Below are 10,226 nucleotides of genomic sequence, written 5' to 3' on the forward strand. Positions count from 1 at the left end.
CTATTTTTCACAAATACTATTTTTTGCACTTTCAACCCTATAAATACCAAAACTATTTATTTAATAATTAAAATAATTATCAAATAAAATTGTCATTTATAATATTTATTAATTAGACTCCATAAAGTCCCTCAATTAATAAATCAACCCTAAAATCCTATTTCTTCACAATCAAGCCATATCTTAGTGAAAATTCGTAAACTAAACATAGTCTAATTTTAGAATTATAATTGATTAACTAAAATCAATTAACTGAGTCTTACAAGCAGTTTGTCTCAACTAGTATGGGGACCATGGGTCTATATAACAGAGCTCCCAATAAGCAGATCTAGAATTTACCAAGTAAACTCTCTAACTTATTAATTCCTCATTGCACCACTGTAGAACTTGGAAATGTACTCTCAGTTATATAGAACGCTCTATATGTTCCACAATATAGATACACTATTAGTTATCCATTGTTATAATCCTAATAATCAATGATCTTCTATAGATGATTTACATTGCATATGGATTAATTTACCGTTACACTCTTCAATGTATTTTATCCTTAAAACACTTAGCTACCTATAAATGATATTTTAGTGAACTAATATAATCACTAAAATGAGTACTCAACCATTTATCTTTGTTAAGCCAAGCTCGAAGGAAATCATCGTTTCACTTATATATCCGGATAGAAGCTACAGATTTCGTATCTATGATTAGCGCTCTCACTCAATTGAACTACCATTGTAATGACCGCTCTAGTAATGTGGATTAGAAAAGGCAATTAGCACTAATTTTATTTATTTTATTATTATTTGTGAATTAATTTTAAATGTGGACCCCAATATTTAGAAATAAATATTAGAGTTATAATTTCTCAATTACGGAGATTTTATTAAACTCTAGGGGTATTATTTAGTTTATATGTGAAATATGTTAATTTTGTAATTTTTGCTCGGCGACAACAGAAAATGCGATGGATGGCTAGATTGATCACATGGGTAAGTTTAGAACCCTATTTCATAGTGGGAAATAATTTAGAGAAAATAAATTATCGGGATTGAGCGGGGTTATGGAAATTGACCATTTTACCCCTAGCTTTAGAAATACCCTAGTTTTAAGTCTAAGGGCATTTTAGACATTTTGTTTAATGGTGGATTAGGTGGCTGCCATGAGTGTGTGACAGCTAGCACTTTGTTTTTCAGCAAGAATTAATTAAGGGGAAAAATCATTTTCATTTGAGGAAAAAAACAAAGAAAAACCAAAAGTAGTGAGAAGCTCTTTCTTCTCTCTTTCTCTCTTCGAAGGCAGCAAGGGCAAGGGGTTTTGGGAGCTGAATTCTGTGTTTTCAGCAAAGGATTCAAGAGGAATCAAGGCAAGGTAACCCTAGTTCTTCTCCCCTTAAGTTTTTGAAGTTTTAGTTTAGTTTCACTATGAATTTCTAGGTTTAGTGGCTGTTAGGTTTTGAATTGCTTAGGGTTCGAATTCTGGGGTTAGGTTGAGTTGATTTGAGTCCCTAGCTACTGTTTTTGATGCTTGAGAATGGTTTTAAGCAAGCTTGAGTTTTGAAACTCAAGCTTTGAGCTTTAATGGCATAATTGGATTTATTGGTTTGTTCTGTGAAATACTGCTTGGATTCTATTTGTGTATGCATTGTATAGGTATACTGGAGAGTTTGGTAAGGTTTGGACTTGATTTGAATTAAGGGGGATGATTTTTGGTTCTCAGCAGTAGAACCGGAATTCCGGTTCTGGGAGGCCAGTACCAACCGGTCGACCGGTTGGTGACCCAGAACCGGGATGCCGGTTGGGAACCGGTCTGCCTGTTGGGGGAATTTCTAGAACCCTAGTTTTGGCCAATTTTGAGATATTTAGGGTATTGCCATGAGGTTTATCGATAGGGAAACTTTTAGTTTCAAGTTTAAGTCCCGGAAAGTGATTTAGCGAGTCACTCATCTGTGTTGCAATTATTGTGATTAGGGCATCCATCTAGCACGTGAATTCCGTTCGGGTGCCTGGCCAAAGACACTTGAATTCGGAAAACAGGTAAAAACTGTGTATAATGTATGATGTGATTATCTGAATGTGTGTATATGTGTTTATATATGCATGCTTGAATTATGTTAAGCACTACCAACACTTGTATGAATAAGTTATAGAGTGTATTGGTACAGTGATTGTTGTGATTGTGAGTACGATACAGTGATACCAACACAAGCATGGGAAAATTCTAAGGTGTGTGGTACATCACTCAGTGTTACTCAGTGATCGGGATAAACCCTACCAACACTCGTACAGTGAGGTACGATGTGTATGTGGTATAGTGGTTGTACCCTGGTATTGAACGTTCATACTCATCTGTTAAGCTCTGTAAATAGGTGTATGGGCGCCTATTTACAGGTCGAAAATTATATGGTATGTTATATGCATTTCTTACTGAGTCTGTTGACTCACAGTTTCTGCTTCCATGTGTAGGTAAAGGAAAGGCGAAGGCTGAACAGGAATGAACCTGAGCTCGGATGAGATTGTACATGTCAAGCAACGCGACCTGGAGTGTTCGGTCTCGGGACATCTGGGAGTTGTATTTTGAAAGTCGCTGTGCGACCTGGAAGTTATGTATTTTGAAATGTAAAGTTTAAACAGTAAATTTTTAAAAGTTTGAAATCGGGATCCCGGGATTTGTAAATATTATATTATATTACAAAGTTTAATATTTAAAGCAAAAGTTTTAATTTGACACGTTTTTCGAGAAATTTCTTTGATTAGCAAAGATTGCACAATAATTGAAAAAGCACTGTAGCGTGCCTTAGCATTAGGGCGTTACAATTTTGGTATCAGAGCCGCCAGGTTTGTCTACCGAAGCTTGCTATGTTATGTACAATCTTCATCAGAGAAAGCTCGGTTCATGGTTCAGTAAGCCCGTACTTGTTTAGTATTTTAAATGAATGTGAAAGCATGTTAGGAAGCATATTAGATTTAAATTAAATATATTTTCTTAAAAAAGAAAAGAAAGTGTGTTGCCTTTAAGTTATTAAGAGCGGTGTTAATTTTGATCGCTGTCTAACCTGCCTGGCTTATGGATTCGCAGACTAAGTCCTATTAAATGGACGCCCCGCGAAATACAAGAAGTCAGGGTGGCATGGTTGAGACCGGAGGCGGTCAGGGGAATCCTCAAAATCCTTGTGGTCGCGGCCGTGGTCGTGGCAGAGCTCAGGGTGGTCGCCCTGTAAATCCACCTCAAGCTCCTCCTGATTGGGAGCAAAGATTTGCGGAGATGCAAGATAGAATCCGCCAGCAAGATGAAGAGATCCAAAGGTTGAGGCGGCGGGGTCCTCTGCCGTGCCTCCTCAAGTGGTTCGAGCATTGCGGTTCTGCGGTGCCGGCGAGAACAACCTATTGTTGGCAACCGTATGGAACCGTTGTACGAAAGATTTCGAAAACGAGCACCTCCAGGTGTTTCGGGAGGCCACGATGTGATGAAGGCGAAGCGGTGGCTTTCAATGATTGAACGCATCCTTAATTTTATGGGAGTGGTTGGAAATGACCGGTGACCTGCGCCACTTTCCGGTTTCGGGGAAGATGCTCTCGTGTGGTGGGAGTTGATAACCCTCACTCGGGACGTCACGGTGATGACACAGGAAGAATTTAAGGAGTTATTTAACTCCAAGTATTACAACGAAGCGGTCGCGAGTGCAAAGCGGAAAGAGTTCACCGATCTAGTTCGGACCGAGGGAATGTCGATCCTTTGAATATACGACAAAGTTTGATCGGTTGGCTAAGTTGGCAGCAGGAATTGTGCCCACTGACTTCAGTAAGAAAGAGAAATATTTAGCGGGTTTGAGTGCAAAGATCCGGCATGATCTGGTTATTACCACTACTGAAGCAACCACGTATGCAGATATGGTTGAGAAGGCTTTGAGAGCCGAGGGTGCAGTAAAATTTCTTCAGGAGCCCCGGGTGACTCCGAGTGTCGGTGGAACCCCCAGCTCCTACTCACCGTTTATGGTAGGGATGGTGGTGACTCCACCACTGAGCAGAAAAGAAAAGTTGTTCCAGCTTCTGGTGGCTCGGGGCAAAGCAAGCGATTCCGTGGGAACCAAGGCAGAGGAGGACGCCAGGGTTACTCCTACCCTGAGTGTCCACGGTGCAAGAAACATCATCCGGGAGAGTGTAACCGGAAGACATGCTTTTTGTGTGGCATGGTGGGGCATTTCAAGAAAGATTGCCCCCAGGCAAAGAAAGAGGAGCCGAAAGCTGAGGTGAAACCGGTTCCTGCTCGTGTGTTTGCCATTACCCAAGCTGATGCTGCAGCCAGTCCTTCTGTTGTGACAGGTCAGCTTCCCGTCAACAACTTGTTATTTACAGTATTATTTGACTCGGGAGCTACACGTTCATATGTGGCTACAAGAGTGATTGATCTTTTGGGTAGGCCTTATGATATTTTAGAAAGAGGGTTTGGAACCCTAATGCCTAGCGGGGAATTGGTTATCTCTAATAGGCGCATTAGGTCTATGCCGATTAGGATCGAAGATAGGGAATTGAGTACTGACCTCATAGAATTGAAATTAACTGAGTTTGATATTATACTGGGAATGGATTTTCTATCCAAGTATTCGACCAGTATAGATTGTAGGCGTAAAATGGTGACTTTTCAGCCGGAAGGTGAAGATCCATTTGTTTATGTTGGATCGGTTCAGGGGTCTCGGATCCCGGTTATTTCTGTGCTAAGAGCTAGGGATTTACTATGCAATGGTTGTGTAGGATTTCTAGCGGTAGTATTTGACTCCAATGAGACACTGAAACATTTGGGCTCGAGGTAGTACGGGTGGTAAAAGATTTTCTTGATGTGTTTCCCGAGGAGTTGCCGGGATTGCCGCCACAGCGAGAGATTGACTTTGTAATTGATTTGGCACCTGGAGTCGAACCTGTTTCTAAAGCTCCATATAGGATGGCTCCAGCAGAACTCAAGGAGCTTAAGTTACAACTTCATGGGATGCTTGATATTGGGTTTATTCGACCCAGTGTATCGCCCTGGGGAGCTCCGGTTCTTTTTGTAAAAAAGAAAGATGGTTCCCTCAGAATGTGTATTGATTATCGGGAACTAAACAAGCTGACGATTAAAAACAAGTACCCGTTGCCCAGGATCGATGATTTGTTCGATCAGCTTCAGGGAAAGACAGTGTTTTCGAAGATTGATTTACGGTCGGGTTATCATCAACTCAGAATTCGGGAGGAGGACATACCGAAGACTGCTTTTAGAACCAGATATGGGCACTATGAGTTTCTGGTAATGTCGTTCGGATTGACTAATGCCCCTGCAGCCTTTATGGATCTCATGAATAGGGTATTCAAGGATTTTCTCGATAACTGCGTTATAGTGTTTATCGATGACATTCTTGTATACTCTCAGTCAGAAGAGGAGCACGAGCATCATCTTCGAATGGTGTTACAGCGACTTAGGGATCACAAGCTGTATGCCAAGTTCAAAAAGTGCAAATTCTGGTTGTCCGAGGTGTCCTTTCTGGGTCATATTGTTGGGAAAAATGGAATTATGGTCGATCCAAACAAAATAGAATCAGTGAAGAATTGGCCGAGGCCCAAGTCTGTGACAGAAGTTCGAAGTTTTCTCGGGTTAGCAGGGTATTATCGACGTTTCGTCGAAGGATTTTCTAAACTTTCTATGCCCCTAACCGAATTGACCAAGAAAAATCAGAGATTTGTGTGGTCAGATAAGTGTGAGTCAAGCTTTCAGGAGTTGAAGCAGCGTTTGATAACAGCTCCGGTGTTAGCTTTGCCATCAGATCAAGAGAAATTTGTTGTTTATTGTGATGCATCCGGACGAGTGCAGGATGTGTTCTGATGCAAGCTGACAGAGTCATAGCTTATGCCTCTCGTCAACTGAAGGATTATGAGCAGCGTTACCCAACTCATGATTTAGAGCTCGCTGCTGTGGTTTTTGCTTTAAAGATTTGGCGACATTATCTTTATGGTGAAAAGTGTGAGATTTATACTGATCATAAGAGTCTTAAATACTTTTTCACCCAGAAAGATTTGAATATGAGGCAGAGAAGGTGGTTGGAGTTAGTTAAAGACTACGATTGCGAAATACTGTATCACCCCGGGAAGGCCAATGTTGTGGCCGATGCTCTAAGCAGAAAGGGTCCCGGGCAAGTGTGTACTACGGTTATGATAGCCCCTCAACTAGCCTCAGAAATGATTAGTGCGGGAATTGAGTTCGTGGTCGGGAGATTACATAATTTAACACTCCAATCTGATCTGTTGGAGAGAATCAAAAAGGCACAACTGGAAGATCCCGAGCTAGTTAAAGTTCGAGATGAAGTAGTGGCTGGTCGGCCTAGAGGCTTTTCAGTCTCGAGCAGTGGAATGTTGTTATATAAAGCTCGAGTTTGTGTTCCTAGTGTTGATGAGCTTAAGAAAGAAATACTGGATGAAGCTCACACCACGCCTTATTCGTTGCATCCGGGAACCACCAAGATGTATCAGGATTTGAAACCCTACTTCTGGTGGTATGGGATGAAAAGAGATGTGGTGGACTATGTGTCCAAGTGTTTAACACTGCCCCAGATTAAGAATTTGAACATCAGAGGCCGGCAGGGTTATTGCAACCTTTAGTCCTTCCAGAATGGAAGTGGGAGGACATCGCAATGGACTTTGTAACTGGGTTACCTAGAACTACAGGGATGTATGATTCTGTATGGGTCATCGTGGACAGATTCACAAAGTCAGCTCACTTCCTACCAGTGAAAGTTACCTATTCAGTAGATCAGTATGCTGAATTGTATGTGAAGGAGATAGTTCGTCTCCACGGAGCCCCTAAATCTATTGTGTCAGATAGGGATCCAAAGTTCACATCGAAGTTTTGGGTGAGTCTTCAGAAGGCTATGGGTACCAAGTTAAAGTTTAGTACAGCCTTTCACCCTCAGACTGATGGTCAGTCGGAAAGAACTATCCAGATTTTAGAAGACCTACTGCGAGCCTGTGTCATGGACTTTGAGGGTTCATGGAGTAAGTACTTGCCTTTAATTGAATTCTCCTACAACAACAGCTACCAAAGTACAATAGGGATGGCTCCCTATGAGATGTTATATGGTAGAAAATGTCGTTCTCCTATTCATTGGGACGAGACAGGAGAAAGGAAGTACCTGGGTCCAGAGTTAGTACAAAGGACCAATGAAGCTATTGATAAGATCTAGGCTCGGATGCTTGCTTCTCAAAGCAGGCAGAAAAGTTATCAACGATCCGAAGCCCAGAGATGTTACATTTCAGGCAGGGGAACATGTTTTCCTGCGGGTTTCACCAATGAAGGGTATTAGGCGCTTCGGGAAGAAGGGTAAGTTAAGCCCTAGGTTCATTGGGCCATTTCAGATACTCGAGAAGGTCGGGCAGGTAGCGTATCGGCTAGCCTTACCACCAGCATTATCAGCAGTTCATGACGTATTTCACATCTCTATGTTAAGGAAATACGTGTCAGACCCGACTCATGTCTTGAGTTATGAAGCCCTTGAACTACAACCAGACTTATCCTATGAAGAGCAACCTGTTCAGATTTTGGATATGAAAGAAAAAGTTCTTCGAAACAAGACTATTGCACTGGTTAAGGTGCTCTGGAGGAACAGTAAGGTGGAAGAAGCCACCTGGGAATTAGAGTCAGATATGAGGACTCAACATCCAGAGCTATTCAGGTTAGATTTCGGGGACGAAATCCTATTAACGGGGGGATAGCTCTAGTAATGTGGATTAGAAAAGGCAATTAGCACTAATTTTATTTATTTTATTATTATTTGTGAATTAATTTTAAATGTGGACCCCAATATTTAGAAATAAATATTAGAGTTATAATTTCTCAATTCCGGAGATTTTATTAAACTCTAGGGGTATTATTTAGTTTATATGTGAAATATGTTAATTTTGTAATTTTTGCTCGGCGACAACGAAAAATGCGATGGATGGCTAGATTGATCACATGGGTAAGTTTAGAACCCTATTTCATAGTGGGAAATAATTTAGAGAAAATAAATTATCGGGATTGAGCGGGGTTATGGAAATTGACCATTTTACCCCTAGCTTTAGAAATACCCTAGTTTTAAGTCTAAGGGCATTTTAGACATTTTGTTTAATGGTTGATTAGGTGGCTGCCATGAGTGTGTGACACCTAGCACTTTGTTTTTCAGCAAGAATTAATTAAGGGGAAAAATCATTTTCATTTGAGGAAAAAAACAAAGAAAAACCAAAAGTAGTGAGAAGCTCTTTCTTCTCTCTTTCTCTCTTCGAAGGCAGCAAGGGCAAGGGGTTTTGGGAGCTGAATTCTGTGTTTTCAGCAAAGGATTCAAGAGGAATCAAGGCAAGGTAACCCTAGTTCTTCTCCCCTTAAGTTTTTGAAGTTTTAGTTTAGTTTCACTATGAATTTCTAGGTTTAGTGGTTGTTAGGTTTTGAATTGCTTAGGGTTCGAATTCTGGGGTTAGGTTGAGTTGATTTGAGTCCCTAGCTACTGTTTTTGATGCTTGAGAATGGTTTTAAGCAAGCTTGAGTTTTGAAACTCAAGCTTTGAGCTTTAATGGCATAATTGGATTTATTGGTTTGTTCTGTGAAATACTGCTTGGATTCTATTGTGTATGCATTGTATAGGTATACTGGAGAGTTTGGTAAGGTTTGGACTTGATTTGAATTAAGGGGGATGATTTTTGGTTCCCAGCAGTAGAACCGGAATTCGGTTACGGGAGGCCGATACCAACGGTCGACCGGTTGGTGACCCGAAGCCGGGATGCGGTTGGGAACCGGTCTGCTGTTGGGGGAATTTCCAGAACCCTAGTTTTGGCCAATTTTGAGATATTTAGGGTATTGCCATGAGGTTTATCGATAGGGAAACTTTTAGTTTCAAGTTTAAGTCCCGGAAAGTGATTTAGCGAGTCACTCATCTGTGTTGCAATTATTGTGATTAGGGCATCCATCTAGCACGTGAATTCCGTTCAGGTCGGCCAACACACTTGAATTCGGAAAACAGGTAAGAACTGTGTATAATGTATGATGTGATTATCTGAATGTGTGTATATGTGTTTATATATGCATGCTTGAATTATGTTAAGCACTACCAACACTTGTATGAATAAGTTATAGAGTGTATTGGTACAGTGATTGTTGTGATTGTGAGTACGATACAGTGATACCAACACAAGCATGGGAAAATGCTAAGGTGTGTGGTACATCACTCAGTGTTACTCAGTGATCGGGATAAACCCTACCAACACTCGTACAGTGAGGTACGATGTGTATGTGGTATAGTGGTTGTACCCTGGTATTGAACGTTCATACTCATCTGTTAAGCTCTGTAAATAGGTGTATGGGCTCCTATTTACAGGTCGAAAATTATATGGTATGTTATATGCATTTCTTACTGAGTCTGTTGACTCACAGTTTCTGCTTCCATGTGTAGGTAAAGGAAAGGCGAAGGCTGAACAGGAATGAACCTGAGCTCGGATGAGATTGTACATGTCAAGCAGCGCGACCTGGAGTGTTCGGTCTCGGGACATCTGGGAGTTGTATTTTGAAAGTCGCTGTGCGACCTGGAAGTTATGTATTTTGAAATGTAAAGTTTAAACAGTAAATTTTTAAAAGTTTGAAATCGGGATCCCGGGATTTGTAAATATTATATTATATTACAAAGTTTAATATTTAAAGCAAAAGTTTTAATTTGACACGTTTTTCGAGAAATTTCTTTGATTAGCAAAGATTGCACAATAATTGAAAAAGCACTGTAGCGTGCCTTAGCATTAGGGCGTTACAACCATGTTCTTAACCTATACGTCACGGGAAGAACCATTTGGTCGACTTAAAATAATAGATTAAAGAACACAAATAATGCAACTGAACTAGAACCTAACCATCTCAGGATTGAGATCATTTGATCTATGATCAACTATGTGATATTGAATTGAATAGATATTACGGTAAGTTTATCATATCTAGTTCAAGTTCAATATCGGTCCCTTCCGATGCATACTCCATGCATCCAACCCAAGCTTATTTTAACCAATGCCCTGGAAATGACATAGCACTTATCCAAGGTGCAAGTAAACTACAATTTAGATTATCATATCAGTTAAACCATGTGTACTGATAAATCATAAGAATACATTTAATTACATAATCTTGATTACTTTCCACTGTGCTGACGACACAATAAACAAGAATATCAATGTGATAAGGATTTGGATGAATTT

This window comes from Cannabis sativa, chromosome 3 (assembly GCF_029168945.1).
Source record: "Cannabis sativa cultivar Pink pepper isolate KNU-18-1 chromosome 3, ASM2916894v1, whole genome shotgun sequence".
NCBI classification, from domain to species: Eukaryota; Viridiplantae; Streptophyta; class Magnoliopsida; order Rosales; family Cannabaceae; genus Cannabis; species Cannabis sativa.